The sequence below is a fragment of the Pseudophryne corroboree genome, chromosome 5 (genome assembly GCF_028390025.1).
Source record: "Pseudophryne corroboree isolate aPseCor3 chromosome 5, aPseCor3.hap2, whole genome shotgun sequence".
NCBI classification, from domain to species: Eukaryota; Metazoa; Chordata; class Amphibia; order Anura; family Myobatrachidae; genus Pseudophryne; species Pseudophryne corroboree.
Genome location: NC_086448.1, coordinates 691,597,799 through 691,620,842, shown reverse-complemented (window position 1 = coordinate 691,620,842; position 23,044 = coordinate 691,597,799). Strand labels below are relative to the sequence as shown.

The 23,044-nt window shown below is 48.9% G+C and overlaps 1 protein-coding gene across 7 annotated transcripts in view; it reads left to right on the top strand.

The window, feature by feature from the left end:
* The window catches only part of PDE7A (phosphodiesterase 7A), a 593,823-nt gene that overhangs the window by 440,766 nt on the left and 130,013 nt on the right, over positions 1-23,044 (top strand). The window lies entirely within an intron of this gene.

The following is a 23,044-nucleotide window of genomic DNA, read 5'->3' as shown; positions in this document are numbered from 1 at the left end:
ATGTGCCCAGGCAGACTGGTCGCACTCTAGAGGAGCTCTACTGAGTTTCACTAAAAATATTTTATTTAGGTTTTTTATTTTCCTAAATAGTTTCATGGCTCTGCCTCTGCTGACAGGACACCATTAGCTCCTGAAGGGTACTGAACACTAGCTGCGGCTATGCGGTCACTCCCACAGCATGCCGTCACTCCCCTAACAGAGCCAGAAGTCAGAAGACTGGTGAGTAGTGTTACCGGAGATCTACAGAGAGGGACCTCCGGTCATCGTGATGGCTTAAGTTGCCGTGCAGCGAGCGGGAACGCTGCGCGAGCATGCTATCCATAACACAAAACGGGGCGGGGGGGCGCAAATGATGTTGTGGCACAGTCCTACACCCCCGCCAGTATAAATATCTATTCTAAGAGCTGAGGAAAAATGCGCCATTACAGGGGGCGGGGCTTCTTCCTCAGGCAGCCAGCACACTGCTCAGTGCCATTTTCTCCCAGCAGCTGCAGGGCAAGAAACACTGATCCTCCTCCCCACTTCCAAATCAAGAATCGGGGTGCAAAAAAAGGGGGGGGGGGGAGAGTGTAATATTATTCGTAATATAAAGCGCTTGAAAGTCTCTGTACAAAGTACGCGACACAGGGATTTTTTTCTTTGGGTGCCGAGTTGTGGACTGGTGATTCCTTTCTGTGTCCCTCTGACAGGTTTTACTGTGGGTCTGTCCCCTATAAGCCCCGGAGTGTCTGTGGTGTGATTGTGCATGTGTGTGACATGTCTGAGGCAGGGAGCTCTTCCCCTGAGGGAGCCATTTTAGGAACACAGAGTTGTAATGTGGTGGCGCTGCCGTCGCACCACGAGCCTGAATGGGTGAAAGAATTACGTGATAGTGTGAATCATATCAGTAAGAGATTGGATAAGTCTGAGTCTCATGCAGAAAACTGGAGAAAATCCGTGGAAGATGTGATTTTTAATAGTTCTACTTTTTCGTCCACAGGGGACCCCTCTGGTTTACAAAAAAGGTAATTTGCACAAGTAGTACAAACTGATACCGACACGGACTCTGATTCCTGTGTCCAAAGTTAGCAAAAAACATTCAATACATGATTATTGCTATAAAGGAGGTGTTAGAAGTTACAGAGCCCCCTCCTTTACCACAGGAGAAGGCTTACTTTAATAAAGAAAAGAAAATTAATGTAACTTTCTGCTGCGGGGTACACTGGGCTCCACAAGAATGGACAATGGGGTGTAGAGTAGGATCTTGATCCGAGGCACCAACAGGCTCGAAGGTTTGACTGTACCAAGAATGCACAGCGCCGCCTCCTCTATAACCCCGCCTCCCTGCCCAGGAGCTCAGTTTTGTAGTTGGTGCTGCAGTAAGCAGGCACATAACAGAGGGGCTGCTCCAAGCAGCCCGAAGAAGAGCTTTTTTATGAAGAAAAAGTGAAGACTTCAAGGGCAGCAGCGGTGGTAAATGTCAGGAGACATTCACTGCTGCAGCTCCAGCTCTCCCCAGCGGCGCTGTACACTCCCGAGCCCTGGTTGCCGGGTAACTACAGCAGGAGGCTCCGGTTTTCTTCACGTCAGGCACACACGACGGGGGCTCTCCGGGATCGCGTGGCCGCGCTTCGGTAGGTGGGGAGTGGGTCCCGCTTGCGGGACCCGGTCTTTATCGCGATCCGGCGCGGTCGGTGGGAGGCGGGCCGCGCTCTGGCGGTGGACACTGTGGCAGTACAGGCGATCCCACTAGATCACCAGGGCATGGGCGCAGGTCAGGTTTTCTCTCTAAACCAGTTTACTAACAGCCCGCAGTACCCGGTGGTTTTGCCAGCAGGGGGATAAGGCTTAGACCTGAAGCCCCTCCCCCAGCCCCAGGGCGCCATTTCCCGCCCCGGAGCTGCATATCTGTCTCTCCCTCACTCCCTGTCAGTGTCTGGGCGCCATTATTCCTCAGCTTCACTGTTCCTGGAACTGCTTGGGCAAATCCTCCTATGTAAAGCCGCCTGGTTGTCAGTGCTGTGACTTTACATGACACTTAAGTATTCTACCTGCCTTTTCAGTCAGTGCTAGTTAAGAAAGAGTGCATTTAGTCAGGGTTTTCTAGTACAATTACCCTGTGATATACATCCAGTTCTTACTGTGTAGTGTTATATCTATTGCCTATATATATATTTCTCTAACGTCCTAGTGGATGCTGGGACTCCGTCAGGACCATGGGGAATAGCGGGCTCCGCAGGAGACAGGGCACATCTAAATAAAGCTTTTAGGATCACATGGTGCGTACTGGCTCCTCCCCCTATGACCCTCCTCCAAGCCTCAGTTAGGTTTTTGTGCCCGTCCGAGAAGGGTGCAATCTAGGTGGCTCTCCTAAAGAGCTGCTTAGAAAAAGTTTTTTTAGGTTTAAATCTCAGTGAATCCTGCTGGCAACAGGATCACTGCATCGAGGGACTTAGGGGAGAGATTTCCAACTCACCTGCGTGCAGGATGGATTGGAGTCTTAGGCTACTGGACACTTAGCTCCAGAGGGAGTCGGAACACAGGTCCTCCTGGGGTTCGTCCCGGAGCCGCGCCGCCGATCCCCCTTACAGACGCTGAAGACGGAGGTCCGGAAAGCAGGCGGCAGAAGACTCCTCAGTCTTCATGAAGGTAGCGCACAGCACTGCAGCTGTGCGCCATTGTTGCTACACGTCTCACTGATTCAGTCACGGAGGGTGCAGGGCGCTGCTGGGGGCGCCCTGGGCAGCAATATTAAATACCTTTAGTGGCAAAATAAATACATCACATATAGCCATTAAGGCTATATGTATGTATTTAACCCAGGCCAGTTTTCTTAAAACCCGGGAGAAAAGCCCGCCGAAAAAGGGGCGGAGCTTATTCTCCTCAGCACTCAGCGCCATTTTCCTGCTCAGCTCCGCTGGTGAGGAAGGCTCCCAGGACTCTCCCCTGCACTGCACTACAGAAACAGGGTAACAAAGAGAAGGGGGGCATAATTTGGCGATAATGATATATTAAAAGCGCTTATATCAAAAACAACACCTTCTAGGGTTGTTTATATACATTTATAGCGTTTTTGGTGTGTGCTGGCAAACTCTCCCTCTGTCTCCCCAAAGGGCTAAGAGGGTCCTGTCTTCGATTAGAGCATTCCCTGTGTGGCTGCTGTGTGTCGGTACGTGTGTGTCGACATGTATGAGGACGATGTTGGTGTGGAGGCAGAGCAATTGCCGGTAATGGTGATGTCACCCCCTAGGGAGTCGACACCGGAATGGATGGCTTTAGTTATGGAATTACGTGATAATGTTAGCACATTACAAAAGTCAGTTGACGAAATGAGACGGCCGGAAAACCAGTTAGTACCGGCTCAGGCGTCTCAGACACCGTCAGGGGCTGTAAAATGTCCCTTACCTCAGTCAGTCGACACGGGTACCGACACAGATGAATCTAGTGTCGACGGTGAAGAAACAAACGTATTTTCCAATAGGGCCACACGTTATATGATCACGGCAATGAAGGAGGCTTTGCAGATCTCTGATACTGCTGGTACCTCAAAAAGGGGTATTATGTGGGGGGTGAAAAAACTACCTGTAGCTTTTCCAGAATCAGAGGAATTGAATGACGTGTGTGACGAAGCGTGGGTTAACCCAGATAGAAAACTGCTAATTTCCAAGAAGTTATTGGCATTATACCCTTTCCCACCAGAGGTTAGGGCGCGCTGGGAAACACCCCCTAGGGTGGATAAGGCGCTCACACGTTTATCAAAGCAAGTGGCGTTGCCGTCTCCTGATACGGCCGCCCTCAAGGATCCAGCAGATAGGAGGCTGGAAACTACACTGAAGAGTATATACACACATACTGGTGTTATACTGCGACCGGCAATAGCCTCAGCCTGGATGTGCAGTGCTGGGGTAGTGTGGTTGGATTCTCTGACTGAAAATATTGATACCCTGGATAGGGACAGTATTTTATTGACTCTAGAGCAATTAAAGGATGCTTTTCTTTATATGCGAGATGCTCAGAGGGATATTTGTACTCTAGCATCAAGAGTAAGCGCGATGTCCATATCTGCCAGAAGAAGTTTATGGACGCGACAGTGGTCAGGTGATGCGGATTCCAAAAGGCATATGGAAGTATTGCCATATAAAGGAGAGGAATTATTTGGGGTCGGTCTTTCGGACCTGGTGGCCACGGCAACTGCCGGCAAATCCACTTTTTTACCTCAGACCCCCTCCCAACAGAAAAAGACACCGTCTTTTCAGCCGCAGTCCTTTCGCTCCTATAAAAACAAGCGACCAAAAGGACAGTCTTATCTGCCGCGAGGCAGAGGAAAGGGTAAGAGAGGGCAGCAAGCAGCCCCTGCCCAGGACCAGAAGCCCGCCCCGGGTTCTACAAAGCCATCAGCATGACGCTGGGGCTTTACAAGCGGACTCAGGAGCGGTGGGGGGTCGACTCAAGATTTTCAGCAATCAGTGGGCTCGCTCACAAGTGGACCCGTGGATCCTGCAGATAATATCTCAGGGTTACATGTTGGAGTTCAAAAGGTCTCCCCCTCGCCGGTTCCTAAAGTCTGCTTTACCAACGTCTCCCTCAGAAAGGACGTCGGTTTTGGAAGCCATTCACAAGCTGTATTCTCAGCAGGTGATAGTCAAGGTACCCCTCCTACAACAGGGAAAGGGGTATTATTCCACACTATTTGTGGTACCGAAGCCGGACGGTTCGGTAAGACCTATTCTAAACCTGAAATCCTTGAACCTGTACATACAGAAATTCAAGTTCAAGATGGAGTCACTCAGAGCAGTGATAGCGAATCTGGAAGAAGGGGACTTCATGGTGTCCCTGGACATAAAAGATGCTTATCTGCATGTCCCAATTTACCCTCACACCAAGGGTATCTCAGGTTCGTGATACAAGACTGTCATTATCAGTTTCAAACGCTGCTGTTTGGTTTGTCCACGGCCCCTCGGGTCTTTACCAAGGTAATGACCGAAATGATGGTTCTTCTACGAAGAAAAGGCGTATTAATTATCCCTTACTTGGACGATCTCCTGATAAGGGCAAAGTCCAGAGAACAGCTGGAAGTCGGTGTAGCACTAACCCAGGTAGTGCTTCAGCAACACGGGTGGATTCTGAATCTTCCAAAATCTCAATTGACCCCGACAACTCGTCTGCTGTTCCTGGTAATGATTCTGGACACGGTTCAGAAAAAGGTGTTTCTCCCGGAGGAGAAAGCAAGGGAGTTATCCGAACTTGTCAGGAACCTCCTAAAACCAGGAACTGTGTCAGTACATCAATGCACAAGAGTCCTGGGAAAGATGGTGGCTTCTTACGAAGCGATTCCATTCGGCAGATTCCATGCACGGACATTTCAGTGGGATCTGCTGGACAAATGGTCCGGATCGCATCTGCACATGCATCAGCGGATAACACTGTCACCAAGAACAAGGTTGTCTCTCCTGTGGTGGTTGCAGAGTGCCCATCTGTTAGAGGGCCGCAGATTCGGCATACAGGACTGGGTCCTGGTGACTACGGATGCCAGCCTACGAGGCTGGGGAGCAGTCACACAGGGAAGAAACTTCCAGGGCGTGTGGTCAAACCTGGAGACGTCCCTTCACATAAATATACTGGAGCTAAGAGCGATCTACAATGCTCTAAGCCTGGCAAAATCGCTGCTTCAGGGTCAGCCGGTGTTGATCCAGTCGGACAACATCACGGCAGTCGCCCACGTAAACCGACAAGGCGGCACGAGAAGCAGAAGAGCAATGACAGAAGCTGCAAGGATTCTGCGCTGGGCGGAGAATCATGTCATAGCACTGTCAGCGGTGTTCATCCCGGGAGTGGACAACTGGGAAGCAGACTTCCTCAGCAGACACGACCTTCACCCGGGAGAGTGGGGACTTCATCCAGAAGTCTTCCACATGATTGTGAACCGTTGGGAAAAACCAAAGGTGGACATGATGGCGTCTCGCCTCAACAAAAAATTGGACAGATATTGCGCCAGGTCAAGAGACCCTCAGGCAATAGCTGTGGACGCTCTGGTAACACCGTGGGTGTACCAGTCAGTGTATGTGTTCCCTCCTCTGCCTCTCATACCAAAGGTACTGAGAATTATACGGCAAAGGGGAGTAAGAACGATACTCGTGGCTCCGGACTGGCCAAGAAGAACTTGGTATCCGGAACTTCAAGAGATGCTCACGGAGGATCCGTGGCCTCTACCTCTAAGAAGGGATCTGCTTCAGCAGGGACCTTGTATGTTCCAAGACTTACCGCGTCTGCGTTTGACGGCATGGCGGTTGAACGCCGGATTCTAAAAGAAAAGGGCATTCCAGAGGAAGTTATTCCTACCTTGATTAAGGCTAGAAAGGAAGTGACTGTACAACATTATCACCGCATTTGGCGGAAATATGTTGCGTGGTGTGAGGCCAAGAAGTCTCCAACGGAAGAATTTCAATTGGGTCGATTCTTACATTTCCTGCAAGCAGGATTGTCTATGGGCCTAAAATTGGGGTCCATTAAAGTTCAAATTTCGGCCTTATCAATCTTCTTCCAGAAGGAATTGGCATCAGTGCCTGAAGTACAAACTTTTGTCAAAGGTGTACTACATATACAACCCCCAATAGTGCCTCCAGTGGCACCGTGGGATTTGAACGTAGTTTTGAATTTTCTCAAATCTCATTGGTTTGAGCCTCTAAAATCGGTAGATTTAAAATACCTTACATGGAAGGTAACCATGCTATTGGCCCTGGCTTCAGCCAGGAGAGTTTCAGAGTTGGCGGCTTTATCATACAAAAGCCCATATCTGATTTTCCATTCGGACAGGGCAGAACTGCGGACACGTCCTCATTTTCTCCCTAAGGTGGTTTCGGCTTTTCACTTGAACCAGCCTATTGTGGTGCCTGCGGCTACTAGCGACTTGGAGGACTCCAAGTTACTGGACGTTGTCAGAGCATTAAAAATATATATTTCAAGGACAGCTGGAGTCAGAAAATCTGACTCGTTGTTTATATTGTATGCACCCAACAAGATGGGTGCTCCTGCGTCTAAACAGACGATTGCACGTTGGATCTGTAGCACAATCCAACTTGCACATTCTGTGGCAGGCCTGCCACAGCCTAAATCTGTAAAGGCCCACTCCACAAGGAAAGTGGGCTCATCTTGGGCGGCTGCCCGAGGGGTCTCGGCATTACAACTTTGCCGAGCAGCTACGTGGTCAGGGGAGAACACGTTTGTAAAATTTTACAAATTTGATACTCTGGCTAAGGAGGACCTGGAGTTCTCTCATTCGGTGCTGCAGAGTCATCCGCACTCTCCCGCCCGTTTGGGAGCTTTGGTATAATCCCCATGGTCCTGACGGAGTCCCAGCATCCACTAGGACGTTAGAGAAAATAAGAATTTACTTACCGATAATTCTATTTCTCATAGTCCGTAGTGGATGCTGGGCGCCCATCCCAAGTGCGGATTGTCTGCAATACTTGTACATAGTTATTGTTACAAAGATCGGGTTATTACTATTGTTGTGAGCCATCTTTTCAGAGGCTACTTCGTTTTTTGTTATCATACTGTTAACTGGGTTCAGATCACAAGTTGTACGGTGTGATTGGTGTGGCTGGTATGAGTCTTACCCGGGATTCAAGATCCTTCCTTATTGTGTACGCTCGTCCGGGCACAGTACCTAACTGAGGCTTGGAGGAGGGTCATAGGGGGAGGAGCCAGTACGCACCATGTGATCCTAAAAGCTTTATTTAGATGTGCCCTGTCTCCTGCGGAGCCCGCTATTCCCCATGGTCCTGACGGAGTCCCAGCATCCACTACGGACTATGAGAAATAGAATTATCGGTAAGTAAATTCTTATATATATATATATATATATATATATATATATATATATATATATATATATATATATATATATATATATATATATATGCTAGTCCAGTGCAGTATTATTGTTAGTCACAGTTTGTACAATGCAGAAGTTATTACTATCTGTGTGTGCATTTGATAGCTGAGTGGTGTCCATTTCGTGTCTTTCACTCAACCTGCTATCCCTATATTCTATAACCTGAGGGGGCTTGGTGCGTCAGGTTTTATGTTGATACAGGTTTTTCACAAAGATATACTCTAATACGTATTTTTCTCTGTGATTTAGTCACCATATCTCTCCTGTATCCCTGCTTGTGCTGACTACACTGCGCAGGGGTTTGGAATAAGAGGTATTGTGCTGCTACCAATTGTACTGTGTTACCTGATTGATACAGCAAGTTATATCATGTCTGCTTCTGAGGGTAACGGTATGGGGCTGAACACACTACCGGTGTTGCTGACGCCACAGATCCCTATGAGGAGAATATAGCAGCTGTGGGCTCTGGTTCTGGGGGCTCCTTGCCCCCCAGTGGGACTGTGGCAATGGAGGCACATAATGACCCACCGTGGGCCGCTTTTTTCACGCTTCTGCATACGCTAGTTCATAAACTAACACCCCCTATGGGACTCCCGATGCCGGTACAACCGTATGTGGTCCCTGCAGCTAACCCGCCATTGGCGGACAATTTATCTGCTCAATTGAAGAAGTTGAACCAGTCCCTGACTACTAAAAAGTTCAAGGGGTCCTCTAAGCGAGCGCTTGTCTCCTCACAATCCACTGCTGTCACTGACACCTCGTCTGATGAAGACGGCACTTACACTGACCCCACAGGTTCTGACTCAGATACGGCTGATGGGGAGGGTGGTTCACATGTGGATGTTCCTGATCTTTTGGAGGCTATTAAGTTAATTCTACAGATTACGGATGATCCCGAACCATCCGTCCCTCCTAAGAAACCAGATAGGTTCAAGCGTCAGAAGGTGGTTAAACAAGTTTTACCTTACTCTGATCACCTAGTGGATATACGTCAGGAACCCTGGGAAAACCCGGGTACAAAGTTTGTGCCTCAAAAGAAGATGCTGGCTCACTATCCCCTCGTGCCAGAGCTGTCTAAGAATTGGGAAACACCACCTCCAGTGGACTCGCATGTGGCCAGGATGGTGGTTTCCTCAGCTCTGCCTGTCACTACCGTCACGTCTCTAACAGAGACTACGGATAAACGTGTGGAGGGTTGTCTTAAAGCGATTTACACCCTCACGGGTGCTGCACAAATGCCCACTATTGCAGCTACATGGGCTGCAGAGGCTATTGAAGCATGGGCCTTGGAGTTAGAAGCTGAAATCTCCTCTAACCATGCTAGACAATGCTTGTTATCTATTGTCGCAGCTTCTCGCTATATTAAAGAGGCGGCTTCTGATGCCGGTATCCTAGCAGCCAAGGCCTCTACCACGTCAGTCCTGGCTCGCCGGATATTGTGGCTGAGATCCTGGTCTGTGGATCTGGACTCTAGAAAAACCCTGGAGTACCTTTCAAGGGAGATATTCTGTTTGGGGAGGAAAATAAGATTGTGGCTGACTTGGCTACTGCCAAAACTGCCTGTCTGCCAAGTACCGCTCCTTCTGTGTCGAAGGCTAAAGGTACTTCCTTTCGCCCCTTTCGTCCTTCAGGTAAAGCAAAAGGCCAGGCGTACAACAAGCAGGCCCGCACTTCCAAACCTGGTAAGCCGAAGCCAAAAAGAGCCTGGGCGGCCCGTCAGCTAACTTCCAAGACCGATAAGCCTGCCGCATGACGGGTCGGGCCTCCCCCTGGGGGATCCCAGGGTGGGGGGCCGGCTTCTAGGGTATACCCAGGAATGGTGGAAAACCACTTCAGATGCCTGGGTACGGGAAGTCGTCACTCGAGGTTACGCCATAGCCTTCAAAAACCGACCCCCTCATCGTTTTTGCCAGACAGACGTCCCGTTGGACCAGACAAAGGCAAACACTCTACATTTGGTGGTACAGACCCTCCTGGATACAGAAGTTGTAGTACAGGTGCCTCTCACGCAGAGGGGCCGGGGGTACTATTCTCCGCTGTTTCTAGTCCCGAAACCGAATGGGTCCTCCCGGCCCATTCTCAACCTCAAGGCATTGAACAGGTTTGTGAAGGTTTCCAAGTTCCGTATGGAAACCCTTCGCTCTATAGTTCTAGCCTTGGAACCTGGGGACTACATGGTCTCCCTGGTCATACAGGATGATTACCTGCATATCCCTATAGCAGCGTCACATCAGCAATACCTGAGGTTTGCGATTGGCAACCTCCATTACCAGTTTCGGGCGTTACCTTTTGGTTTAACCATGGCTCCGCGAGTCTTCACCAAAGTAATGGCGGTGATGACGGTGGTACTCCGCCGTCAAGAGGTCAGGATACTGCCGTATCTGGACGACTTGTTAATCCTGGCAAATTCCCCAGAACGTCTCCTTCGTCATCTGGATATGACGGTCCGGTATCTACAAGCCCACGGGTGGCTCATCAACTGGAAGAAATCCTCCCTGATTCCTGCTCAGAGCATGGTGCATCTGGGAGCGCTATTGGACACTCACAACCAGAGGTTGTTCTTGTGTCAGGAGAAGGTCCTGAAGCTTCAGGACAGGATTCGTTGCTTCCTTTCTCGTCCGCAAGTGTCGATACATTCGGCGATGCAGGTGCTGGGCCTCATGGTATTTGCATTCGACATAGTGGAGTATGCTCAATTCCATTCTCGCTCCCTCCAGAGGCTGATTCTAGCCAAGTGGGACGGCCTGCCTCACCGGATCAGTTCTCAAATGATCTCATTGACTCCAGAGGTCCGTCTGTCGCTGCTCTGGTGGCTCCGGGACCAACAATTGTGCAGGGGCCCTCCCTTCTGGATATCCAACTGGGTCCTGTTGATGACAGATGCCAGTCTAAGAGGTTGGGGCGCGGTGCTGGACCAACACTCCCTTCAGGGTCGGTGGACCAAGGAGGAATCTCTCCTCTCGATCAACATTCTGGAATTGCGGGCGGTCTTCAATGCATTGAACCTGGCCCAGCATTTAATTCAGAACCGTCCTGTTCAAGTGCAGTCAGACAACTACACCACAGTGGCTTACATAAATCATCAAGGCGGCACTCGAAGCCGTTTGGCAATGAAGGAAGTCTCACGGATTCTACATTGGGCGGAACGCCATCTACTGGCCATATCGGCAATCTTCATTCCGGGTGTCCTGAATTGGGAAGCAGACTTTCTCAGTCATCAGGACGTGCATGCCGGCGAGTGGGGCCACTATCCAGAAGTGTTTCAACTCCTAGTGTAAAAGTGGGGCCTTCCAGACGTAGATCTGATGGCGTCTCGACACAATCACAAGGTTCCGGTCTTCGGAGCAAGGACAAGGGATCCTCAAGCAGCATTCGTGGATGCGCTGGCAGTGCCGTGGAGGTTTCGGCTGCCGTACGTGTTCCCTCCGGTGTCACTCCTGTCCAGGGTAATTCGGAAGTTCAAGCAAGAAAGAGGACTTATGCTTCTCATAGCTCCAGCGTGGCCCAGACGGCACTGGTTCTCAGACCTACAGGGCCTATCGTCAGAGCGTCCAATTCTACTTCCACAACGCCCAGACCTCCTCGTTCAGGGCCCCTGTGTCTACCAGGACCTAGCCCGGCTGTCTTTTACGGCATGGCTCTTGAAGCTTCCGTCTTGAGGGCTAAGGGATTTCTGAAGAGGTCATAAAAACTATGTTGCGGAACCGGAAACTGGCTTCTGCTCGGATTTACCATAGGGTCTGGCATTCCTATTTTGTTTGGTGCGCATCTAACAATTATGACGCTTCCAAGTTTAGTACAGCCAAACTTTTGGCTTTTCTGCAACAGGGCCTGGATTTAGGCCTGCGTCTGGCCTCCCTCAAGGTTCATATTTCTGCCTGGTCTGTGTGGTTTCAGAGAAAAATTGCGACTTTACCTGATGATCACACTTTCACTCAGGGTGTGTTGCGTATCCAACCTCCCTATGTCCCGCCTGTGGCTCCTTGGGACTTGTCGGTGGTTTTGGAGGCGTTGCAGGAGCCTCCGTTTGAACCCCTTGGTTCAGCTGACCTTAAGTGGCTTTCCCTAAAGGTGGTGTTCTTGCTGGCTATTGCCTCTGCTAGAAGAGTGTCGGATTTGGGTGCCCTTTCCTGTAGTTCCCCATATCTGATTTTTCACCGTGACCGGGCGGTACTTCGGACTCGTCCTGGTTATTTACCTAAGGTGGTGTCCTCGTTCCACCTTAATCAGGAGATTGTGTTTCTGGCCTTTGTCTCTCCTGATTTGTCTCCCAAGGAGCGGTCTTTGGATGTGGTACGGGCTCTCCGTATGTATGTGAAGAGAACTGCTTCTATTCGAAATCTGATTCTCTCTTTTTGTTTTGTTTGGATTTCACAAACGTGGCTGGCCTGCTCACAAGCAGACCCTGGCCCGGTGGATTAGAATGGTGATTGCACATGCTTATGTGAAGGCTGGTCTGTCAGCTCCTACTCACATTACGGCCCATTCTACTCGGTCTGTTGGACCTTCTCGGGCGGCCCAACGTGGTGCGACCCTTGACCAATTGTGCAAGGCGGCTACGTGGTCCTCTGGGAACACGTTCATAAGGTTCTATGCCTTCGATACTGCCGCTTCCCAGGATGCTTCCTTTGGACGCCGGGTTCCTGTGCCCGCTACAGTGCGTCCCCTCCCATAAGGAACTGCTTTAGGACATCCCCATTGTCCATCCTTGTGGAGCCCAGTGTACCCCGCAGCAGAAAACAAGTTTTATGGTAAGAACTTACCTTTGTTAAAACTCTTTCTGCGAGGTACACTGGGCTCCACAAGGCGCCCACCCTGACGCACTTAGCTTCTTTGGGTTGGTATGGCATTAGCCGCTGACACTTTTCCTGACGTGAGTGTGTGGTGTATGTGGCTACTAACCGTTGTAGTCTCTTTTCCTGCTACTGCATTGGGCTGGTTAACGAAAAACTGAGCTCCTGTGCAGGGAGGCGGGGTTATAGAGGAGGCGGTGCTGTGCATTCTGGGAACAGTCACAGCTTTTGAGCCTGTTGGTGCCTCGGATCAAGATCCTACTACACACCCCATTGTCCATCCTTGTGGAGCCCAGTGTACCTCGCAGAAAGAGTTTTAACAATGGTAAGTTCTTACCATAAAACTCGTTTTCCCTCCATCTCATGAGCTGAACAGTCTCTTTGAGGGAGTCTGGACTAAACCTGAAAATAAATTTCAGATTCCAAAATGAATTCAGGCGGCTTACCCTTTCCCTGCAGGGGACAGGAGTAAGGTGGGAGTCACCCCTCATTCTAGACAGTGCCCTGTCACAGTTAACAAAAAAGGTGATTCTCCCTGCGCCTGGAACGGCTGCACTAAAGGAGCCGGCAGACCGCAAGTTAGAGACTACGTTGAAATCTATCTATGTGGCCAATGGGACACTACTCAGGCCTACCATTGCCTGTGCGTAGGTGAGTAGTGCTATTGAAAAGTGGTCAGAAAACTTGTCATCAGACATTGACACGATAGATAAAGACTCGATACTCCTAACGCTAGGTCATATCAAAGACGCTGCTGCGTACATGCTTGAAGCCATGAAAGATATTGGTCTGTTGGGATCAAGAGCCGCTACCATGGCGATCTCAGCACGTAGGGCGTTGTGGATTCGCCAATGGAATGCTGACACAGATTCCAAAAAGAATATGGAGGCTCTCCCGTATAAAGGAGAGGCCTTGTTTGGAGATGGGCTGGATGCCTTAGTTTCTGGAGTGATTCTCCAGAAAGTGAACATAAAGTCCAGTGCATCACACGCTTTTATTTATTTTTTCCTTTTAAACTGGTCTGTTAAGAATTTTTTTAATATGAAAACTTAATTACTTAGTAGTAATACCTTACCCTATAACTTAGGACCCACTAAAATCTTGGTATTTTGGAGAAGTATGTAGTTTGAATTTGTGTAGTTGTCCCGTGCATCACTGAGAATCACCCTATAAATACATTTTAACAATGCTAGTATTGTTGGAACAGCAGAAATCCAATATACAATAGACCTGACATCTATGTCTATTGTCCAGGCTATACAAATAAGGGTTCATCTGTAAAATGTTCGGTTTTTTGTTTTTTTTGTATTGCTGCATGTGTGTTTTAGTAGACACGATCACTACACTTATTTTCCACTTATATGTATATGCTTCCTAAACCCGAGCACCAGGATCTATGATTAATATGTACTCACAGTTTACATATCTCTTTCATAGTTAATGTATAGCTGGACAATGATTGCAAACTTAAGCCCCGTACACACAGGGGAGATGTGTGCTGTGCGATCTTGCACAGACCGCTTAGCGCACATCTCTCCCCACTGCTCCGCACACAGCGCGATGTGTGCTGAGCGAGGGGAGGGCGCTCATTTCATCCAGCGGTGAAATGAGCGATCACTACATTTGGCATCAAATCTAGAGTCAGCGATCGCGACTCACATTGCTAATCGCTGTGGAGCATACACGTGGAAAGATCCATGCTTACTTTCTAAGCAATCTAGTGAGATTGCTTAGAATTTAAGCACGGATCTCTCCGTGTGTACCCCCCTTTACAGTTCAAACATATCTTCCATTAGTCCCGAGGGCACCTGATAAATCTAGATATTTATTATGTTCTCAAGTTAAGGGGGGTACACACAGGGAGATCAGTGCTTAAATTGTAAGTCTAAAGGCCAGTACTCGCTGGCCGATGCCGGAGAGATGTGTGCTGAGCGAACCGCTCAGCACACATCTCTCCCGCCGCTCAGCACAGCGCGATGTGTGCTGAGCGTGTGGGGGGAGACGGGGGGGGCGCTCATTTCACCCAGCGGGTGAAATAGGCGACCTGCTAGATTGGCCTGCACGGCATTTTAAGCAGCGTTTGCTCCGTGAGTACCCCCTTTTAGAACTTAAGCATGAATCTCTCCATGTGTATGCCCCACAGCGATGGTGATGCGCGCCCCTGCGCGGCGCTATCGCCGGTGCTAGATTGGCCTTCATGCTGGCACAAACTAGCAGGTCGCTCATTTCCCTGCCTAGCAGGTCAACATTTACAACTATTTACATTAACTTCCCCTGTTTCTCTAACGTCCTAGTGGATGCTGGGGACTCCGTAAGGACCATGGGGAATAGACGGGCTCCGCAGGAGACATGGGCACTTTAAGAAATAATTTATATTCTGGTGTGCTCTGGCTCCTCCCTCTATGTCCCTCCTCCAGACCTCGGTTTGAATCTGTGCCCGGACGAGCTGGGTGCTGTTCAGTGAGCTCTCCTGAGCTTGGTGTAAGAAAGTATTTTGTTAGGTTTTTTATTTTCAGGGAGCTCTGCTGGCAACAGACTCCCTGCATCGTGGGACAGAGGGGAGAGAAGCAGCCCTACTCCCTGAAGATAGGTCCTGCTTCTTAGGGTACTGGACACCATTAGCTCCAGAGGGATCGTACACAGGATCTCACCCTCGTCGTCTGATCCCAGAGCCGCACCGCCGTCCCCCTCGCAGAGCCGGAAGACAGAGGCCGGGTAAGCATAAGAAGCAAAGAAGACTTCGAAATCGGCGGCAGAAGACTCCAGTCTTCACTGAGGTAGCGCACAGCACTGCAGCTGTGCGCCATTGCTCCCACATACACCTCACATACTCCGGTCACTGTAAGGGCGCAGGGGGGGGGGGGGGGGAGTGACCTGGGCAGCAATTTGGACCTCTTTGGCAAAAGTTTAGCATATATACAGTTGGGCACTGTATATATGTATGATCCCTCGCCAAAAATTGTACATTGAAGCGGGACAGAAGCCCGCCGCTGAGGGGGCGGGGCTTCTTCCTCAGCACTCACCAGCGCCATTTTTTCTCCACAGCTTCGCTGAGAGGAAGCTCCCCAGGCTCTCCCCTGCAGATACACGGTAGAAGAGGGTGAAAAGAGAGGGGGGGGGGGGGGCACATAATTAGCCGCAAAAATCAATATAAACAGCGGCTACTGGGTTAACATTAAGTTACTGTGTTATTCTTGGGTTATATAGCGCTGGGGTGTGTGCTGGCATACTCTCTCTCTGTCTCTCCAAAGGGCCTTGTGGGGGAACTGTCTTCAAAAAGAGCATTCCCTGTGTGTGTCGGTACGCTTGTGTCGACATGTTTGACGAAGAAGGCTATGTGGAAACAGAGCGGGAGCAAATGAATGTGGTGTCTCCGCCGACGGCGCCGACACCTGATTGGATGGATATGTGGAAGGTTTTAAATGATAATGTTAATTCCTTGCATAAAAGGTTGGATAAAGCTGAAGCCTTAGGACAGTCAGGGTCTCAGCCCGTGCCTGATCCTATGTCGCAGAGGCCGTCAGGGTCTCAGAAGCGCCCACTATCCCAAATTGTTGACACATACCGACATGGATTCTGACTCCAGTGTCGATTACGATGATGCAAAGTTACAGCCTAAATTGGCTAAATCCATCCGTTATATGATTATAGCAATTAAGGATGTGTTGCACATCACAAAGGAAACCCCAGTCCCTGACAAGAGGGTTCATATGTATGGGGAAAAAAGGCAGATGGTGACCTTTCCCCCTTCACACGAGCTAAATGAGTTATGTGAAAAAGCTTGGGAATCTCCAGATAAAAAACTGCAGATTTCCAAACGGATGCTTATGGCGTATCCTTTCCTGCCAACGGACAGGTTACGCTGGGAATCCTCCCCTAAGGTGGACAAAGCTTTAACACGCTTATCCAAGAGGGTAGCCCTGCCGTCACAGGATACGGCTACCCTAAAAGATGCTGCGGATAGAAAGCAAGAGGGTACCCTGAAGTCCATTTATACACATTCAGGTACCTTACTGAGGCCAGCGATCGCGTCGGCCTGGGTGTGTAGTGCTGTAGCAGCATGGACGGACACTCTGTCTGAGGAACTTGATACCTTAGACAAGGATACTATATTAATGACCCTGGGGCATATAAAAGACGCTGTCCTATATATGAGAGATGCTCAAAGAGACATTAGTCTACTGGGTTCTAGAATAAATGCTATGTCGATTTCTGCCAGAAGGGTCCTGTGGACTCGGCAATGGACAGGTGATGCCGACTCAAAAAGGCACATGGAGGTTTTACCTTACAAGGGTGAGGAATTGTTTGGGGAGGGTCTCTCGGACCTGGTCTCCACAGCTACTGCTGGAAAGTCAAATTTTTTGCCGTATGTTTCCTCACAACCTAAGAAAGCACCGTATTACCAAATGCAGTCCTTTCGATCACAGAAAGGCAAGAAAGTCCGAGGTGCGTCCTTTCTTGCCAGGGGCAGGGGCAGAGGAAAGAAGCTGAACAACACAGCTAGTTCCCAGGAACAGAAGTCCTCCCCGGCTTCCACTAAATCCACCGCATGACGCTGGGGCTCCACAGGCAAAGCTAGGCCCGTTGGGGGCGCGTCTCCGAAATTTCAGCCACAGGTGGGTGCACTCCCAGTTGGATCCCTGGGCAATAGATATTGTGTCTCAGGGATACAAGCTGGAATTCGAAGAGATGCCCCCTCACCGATACCTCAAATCGGCCCTGCCAGCTTCCCCCCTAGAGGGGGAAATAGTGTTAACTGCAATTCACAAATTGTATCTTCAACAGGTGGTGGTCAAGGTTCCCCTCCTTCAACAAGGAAGGGGTTATTGTTCGACCATGTTTGTAGTACCGAAACCGGACGGTTCGGTCAGACCCATATTGAATTTAAAATCCCTGAACATATATCTGAAACGGTTCAAGTTCAAGATGGAATCGCTCAGAGCGGTCATCGCAAGCCTGGAAGGGGGGGATTTTATGGTGTCTCTGGACATAAAGGATGCATACCTTCATGTCCCCATTTATCCACCTCATCAGGCGTACCTCAGATTTGTGGTACAGGATTGTCATTACCAATTTCAGACGTTGCTGTTTGGTCTCTCCACGGTACCGAGAATATTTACCAAGGTAATGGTGGAAATTATGGTTCTCCTGCGGAAGCAAGGGGTCACAATTATCCCATACTTGGACGATCTCCTCATAAAAGCGAGGTCAAGAGAGCAGTTGCTGATCAGCGTAGCACGCTCTCTGGAAGTGTTACGACAACACAGCTGGATTCTAAATATTCCAAAGTCGCAGTTGATTCCTATGACTCGTCTGCCTTTCCTGGGCATGATTCTGGACACGGACCAGAAAAGGGTTTATCGCCCGATGGAGAAGGCTCAGGAACTCATGACACTGGTCAGAAACCTATTAAAACCAAAACAGGTGTCGGTGCATCACTGCACTCGAGTCCTGGAAAAGATGGTGGCATCATACGAGGCCATTCCCTTCGGCAGGTTCCATACGAGGACCTTTCAATGAGACTTACTGGACAAATGGTCCGGATCACATCTTCAGATGCATCGGTTAATCACCCTATCCCCCAGGGCCAGGGTGTCTCTCCTGTGGTGGCTGCAGAGTGCTCACCTTCTCGAGGGCCGCAGATTCGGTATTCAGGACTGGGTCCTGGTGACCACGGATGCAAGCCTCCGAGGGTGGGGGGCAGTCACACAGGGAAGAAATTTCCAAGGTCTGTGGTCAAGTCAAGAGACTTGCCTTCACATCAACATCCTGGAACTAAGGGCCATATACAACGCCCTACGTCAAACGGAGACCCTGCTTCGCGACCAACCGGTTCTGATTCAGTCAGACAACATCACAGCTGTGGCTCATGTAAACCGACAAGGCGGCACAAGGAGCAGGGTGGCGATGGTGGAAGCCACCAGAATTCTTCGCTGGGCGGAGAATCATGTAAGCGCATTGTCAGCAGTGTTCATTCCGGGAGTGGACAACTGGGAAGCAGACTTCCTCAGCAGGCATGACCTCCACCCGGGAGAGTGGGGACTTCATCAAGAAGTCTTCACGCAAATTGCAAGTCGGTGGGAACTGCCACAGGTGGACATGATGGCATCCCGCCTCAACAAAAAGCTACAGAGGTATTGCGCCAGGTCAAGAGACCCTCAGGCGATAGCTGTGGACGCACTGGTGACACCGTGGGTGTTCCAGTCGGTCTATGTATTTCCTCCTCTTGCTCTCATACCCAAGGTGCTGAGAATCATAAGAAAAAGAGGAGTGCGAACAATACTCATTGTTCCGGATTGGCCAAGAAGGACTTGGTATCCAGATCTGCAAGAAATGCTCATAGAGGACCCGTAGCCCCTATCTGGTTTTCCATGCGGATAGAGCAGAATTGCGGACCCGTTCACAATTTCTGCCGAAAGTGGTTTCATCCTTTCATATAAACCAACCTATTGTGGTGCCTGTGGCTACTAATGACTTGGAGGATTCCGAGTTACTTGATGTGGTCAGGGCTTTGAAGGTTTATGTAGCCAGAATGGCTAGGGTCAGGAAAACAGAATCTTTGTTTATCCTGTATGCTTCCAACAAGCTTGGGGCGCCTGCTTCAAAGCAGACTATTGCTCGCTGGATCTGTAACACGATTCAGCAGGCTCTTTCTGCGGCTGGATCGCCGCTGCCTAAATCGGTTAAGGCCCATTCCACAAGGAAGGTGGGCTCTTCTTGGGCGGCTGCCCAAGGGGTCTCGGCATTACAGCTTTGCCGAGCGGCTACTTGGTCAGGTTCTAACACTTTTGCAAAGTTCTACAAGTTTGATACCCTGGCTGAGGAGGACCTTGTGTTTGCTCAATCGGTGCTGCAGAGTCATCCGCACTCTCCCGCCCGTTTGGGAGCTTTGGTATAATCCCCATGGTCCTTATGGAGTCCCCAGCATCCACTAGGACGTTAGAGAAAATAAGATTTTACTTACCGGTAAATCTATTTCTCGTAGTCCGTAGTGGATGCTGGGCGCCCGTCCCAAGTGCGGACTTCTTCTGCAATGCTTGTATGTAGTTATTGCTTAAATAAGGGTTATGTTATAGTTGCATCAGGGTTGAACTGATGCTCTGTTGTTGTTCATACTGTTAACCGGGTAAGGTTATCACAAGTTTTACGGTGTGATTGGTGTGGCTGGTATGTATCTTGCCCTGGATTATCAAAATCCTTTCCTTGTACTGTCAGCTCTTCCGGGCACAGTTTCTCTAACTGAGGTCTGGAGGAGGGACATAGAGGGAGGAGCCAGAGCACACCAGAATCTAAATTCTTTCTTAAAGTGCCCATGTCTCCTGCGGAGCCCGTCTATTCCCCATGGTCCTTACGGAGTCCCCAGCATCCACTACGGACTACGAGAAATAGATTTACCGGTAAGTAAAATCTTATTTCTTGTGTTTTTTTCTAAAGCTATGTCTTCTATGGTTCCGGTATGAATGGTCGACCATGTTATGGTCGACAGTCATTAGGTCGACCACTATTGGTCGACATTGACATGGTCGACATGGACACATGGTCGACACATGAAAATGGTCGACACATGGAAGGTCGACACATGGAAGGTCGACATATGAAAAGGTCGACATGAGTTTTTTAACTTTTTTTGGTGTCGTTTTTTGCGTAAAGTGACTGGGAACCCCAATTAGTGCACCGCGTCCCCTCGCATGGCTCGCTTCGCTCGCCATGCTTCGGGCATGGTACCTTCGCTTCGCTCGGCACACTTTACCGTTCCAATCGTAGTCCATGTGAATCGTAAAGTATGGAAAAGTTCCCCAAAAGAAAAAAAAGTTAAACTCATGTCGACCTTTCATGTGTCGACATTTCATGTGTCGACCATGTGTCCATGTCGACCATGTCAATGTCGACCAATAGTCGTCGACCTAATGACTGTCGACCATAACATGGTCGACCATGTGAACGGATACCGTCTTCTATCGTGTTGCTAAAATGGATAGGATCTCCCTATTGGACTCTGACAGAGATTTGTTTTTTCCAAACTGCCTGAAAAGAAAAGTTTTCATGAATGTAGCCTTTAACCTTACGTACAGTAGGACCTAGGTTTTTATTTATTTATTTTGTAGTTGGGACAAATTCATGAATATTCAAGAAAAATACACAAACTTTTACTTTCTGTTCTAAAGAAATTATTGAGATCTGTGTATTTTAGTAAGATAATGGTTACATTTTATAGTTAGTGTTTATAAGTTTGTCCAGTGTAAGTTTTATAGTGAACCAGTCGATGAGGTTTTTTTTTGTGTGCATTATTACATAATGCTTTGTGATCAGTTTCCACTTTTCGAAGGCCTGTCTTGGCTTCCATGTTGATCCATTTATACCCCTTTCACACCGCACAAATAACCTGGTATCGAGTCAGCGTGTGGTGTGAAAGAGCCATGGGGTATATGCAATTAGCGGCGAATCGTGGCAATTTTTCGGCCGTTTTTTAATTTGACACAATTCGACCGTCTAATTTCGGCAAGTGGGTGCCGAAATTGACCATATTGAATAAAAAAAACGGATTCGACAGTCCCGCTGACGAAAAACGGCCGATTTGACGGATTTTGTTCAGATTTTTAAAAAACGGGAAAAAACACGAAAAAAAATGGCGTGGGGTCCCCCCTCCAAAGCATAACCAGCCTCGGGCTCTTCGAGCTGGTCCTGGTTCTAAAAATCCGGGGGAAAAATAGACAGGGGATCCCCCGTATTTTTAAAACCAGCACCGGGCTCTGCGCCTGGTGCTGGTGCAAAAAATATGGGGGACAAAAAGAGTAGGGGTCCCCCGTATTTTTTACACCAGCATCGGGCTCCACTAGCTGGACAGATAATGCCACAGCCGGGGGTCACTTTTATACAGCGCCCTGCGGCCGTGGCATTAAAATATCCAACTATTCACCCCTGGCCAGGGTACCCTGGGGGAGTGGGGACCCCTTCAATCAAGGGGTCCCCCCCTCCCAGCCACCCAAGGGCCAGGGGTGAAGCCCGAGGCTGTCCCCCTATCCAAGGGCTGCGGATGGGGGGCTGATAGCCTTGAGATAATGACAAGAATATTGTTTTTTCCTGTAGTACTACAAGTCCCAGCAAACCTCCCCCGCAAGCTGGTACTTGGAGAACCACAAGTACCAGCATGCGGGAGAAAAAGGGGCCCGTTGGTACCTGTAGTACTACTGTAAAAAAAATACCCAAATAAAAACAGGAGACACACACCTTGAGAGTAAAACTTTATTGCACACCTGCCGACACACACATACTTACCTATGTTGACCCGCCGACTGCCACGTCTCCTGATCCGACGATCCGGGGTACCTGTGAATAAAATTATACTCGCCTCAATCCAGTGTCCAGATATAAATCCTCGTACTTGGCAAAAAAAATAAACGAACACCCGGACCAGCGCTGGTTTTAAAAATACGGGGGATCCCCTGTCCATTTTTTCCCTGGATTTTAAGAACCAGGACCGGCTCGAAGAGCCCGCGGCTGGTTATGCTTTGGAGGGGGGACCCCACGCCATTTTTTTCCGGGAATTTACCATTCCATCTAAAAAATAAAATAAAAAAATATATATAAATAATACTTGTGCCTCCAAAAAAGACACACCAAGTACCTAATCCCTTCTAATATAAATAGATATGCTATTACCAATAAAAAAAACACCCAAAAAAACATGTTTTACATTTTTTTTATTAGATTCACCCACCAAAGTGTGGCAGATTGAAAATGACGAATTTACTGTCTAAAAGCACTGTTGTCGAATTTCCAAACTTCAATTGAATATACTTTTGGCGAATTGCTGCATTTGTACCATTGCAGAAATGTCGAGTTTGACAAATGTCGGATTTCAAAAAGTCGAATTTTGAAAGTCCGTTTTTTTTTGACGGAAAGTACTGTATTGCATTGTCGATTTTTTTTTTTTATTTTTTTTTTGGCGAAAGTCCCGTTTTTCGACAATTTCGGGAATTTGACCGCAATTGCATATACCCCATAGCTGTAATCCCGGGTTGCCTGACCTGGCAATTCAACCTAGGAATAAAGCAGTGTTATTCCTGGTCCTGGGCGGCCGGCATCGCAAGAATAGATAGGCTGTGCAGGCAAGTCAATTTTGACTATCTCTATAGAAGAGAGAGTCAAAATTGACACTTAGCCAAAATCGCACATAGTCAGTATCGCAAGCAAACTGATTATGTGCTTGGGATGCCGACCTAGCCCCTGTCGCATAGTGAGAATCGGGCATAGCCCGAATCTCACCGTGTGTATGGGCCATAAAAGGGAGATGAACCAAGTGACCATTTATCTTTTAGTTAGCATTTATAAAGTACGTTCTGTAATACGATAGGTAGAAGCGGTTTGCTTGCTTTGA